Raw genomic sequence first — 1,389 nt, 5'->3', positions numbered from 1 at the left:
CGGGGCTCTCGGGGAGGTTCCTGGGTCCCGCGTATGAGGAGGGGCCAAGGAAGTTTGCACGCACCCGCCGGGAGCGGCTTTTATGTCCTGGGCCCAGGAGTGGGCGGGCAGTGGGCGGGACATAGGCGGGTCGGGGGCGGGTCGGTAGGCGTGGCTAGGTGGGTTCCGGTTTCTCTCCCTCGGAGGTTGGGTTGCGCCTGCGCAGTCGACCGGTGTCTTTCCCGGGCACGGGAAAGTTGACGGTGAAGAACCCGGAACTGCGCCATCTTGCCTCCATTTGTCCAAACACATATATCTCTCAAATCACTTTTAATTTATGGGTTTCCATTTCATATCTGTTTTCTTTCTTCCTTGCAAGCAACCAGAAGAACTGTTTATCCATTAGAATTTCGTCACTGTGTAGAAATTGTTGATTGCAACCCCATGCTGTCAGTTAGCATGAGACTTAGGTGTTTCTTGTAACTTGGATTTGAATCCAGAGCAGTGAGCTTTAACATGGGGTGATTTTACTTCTCCCTCCCCTACCTATCCTCCCATGTGAAATTTGGCAATGACTGCAGATGTTTTCACAACACAGGGATGATACTAGCATCTGGTAGGTAGAAGCTAGAGATGATGCTAGACATTTGAGAATACATGAGAATGTTGTGGGAATACCTTGCACAACAAAGAATTATTTGGCCCCAAATGTGAATAGTGTTGGGGTTAATCTAGAGGCTTGATCAAATTCAGGTTCATATTTTGGGTAAGACTACTATAGTGGTGTTGAGTGGTTACTTCAAATTATTAGTGATATAAGGGGCTATTGATTAGGAGTTGTAAAAAGTTACACTCTTTTTTTAACTTAAAAAAATCTTCATTTTAGATTCAGATGTACATGTGCAGTTTTGTTATATAGGTAAATTGTGTGTCATGCGGATTTGGTGTACAGATTATTTTGTCACCAAGGTAATGAATATAGTACCTGATAGGTAGTTTTTTAATAGTCACCTCACTGTCCTCCCACCCTCCACTCTTAAGTAGGCCCTGGTGTCAGTTGTTCCCTTCTTTGTGTTCATGTGTACTTGCTGTTTACCTCCAACTTGTAAACAAGAACATGCAGTATTTGGTTTAATGTTCCTACATTAGTTCACATAGGATAATAGCCTCCAGATCCATCCATGTTCCTGCCAATCACACAATCTCATTTCTTTTTATGGCTGCACAGTAATCCATGTTATATGTGTACCATATTTTCTTTATCCAGTCTACCATTGAAGGGCATTTAGGTTGATTCCATGTCTTTGCTATCGTGAACAGTGCTACAATGAACATACATGTCCATGTATGTTTATGGTAGACTAATTTATCTTCCTTTGGGTATATACCAATAACGGGATTGCTGGGTTG

Source organism: Rhinopithecus bieti, unplaced genomic scaffold, assembly GCF_001698545.2.
Source record: "Rhinopithecus bieti isolate Rb0 unplaced genomic scaffold, ASM169854v2 scaffold_3067, whole genome shotgun sequence".
NCBI lineage: Eukaryota > Metazoa > Chordata > Mammalia > Primates > Cercopithecidae > Rhinopithecus > Rhinopithecus bieti.
The sequence above is the reverse complement of the archived record's forward strand: the minus strand, read 5'-3'. Positions refer to the sequence as shown.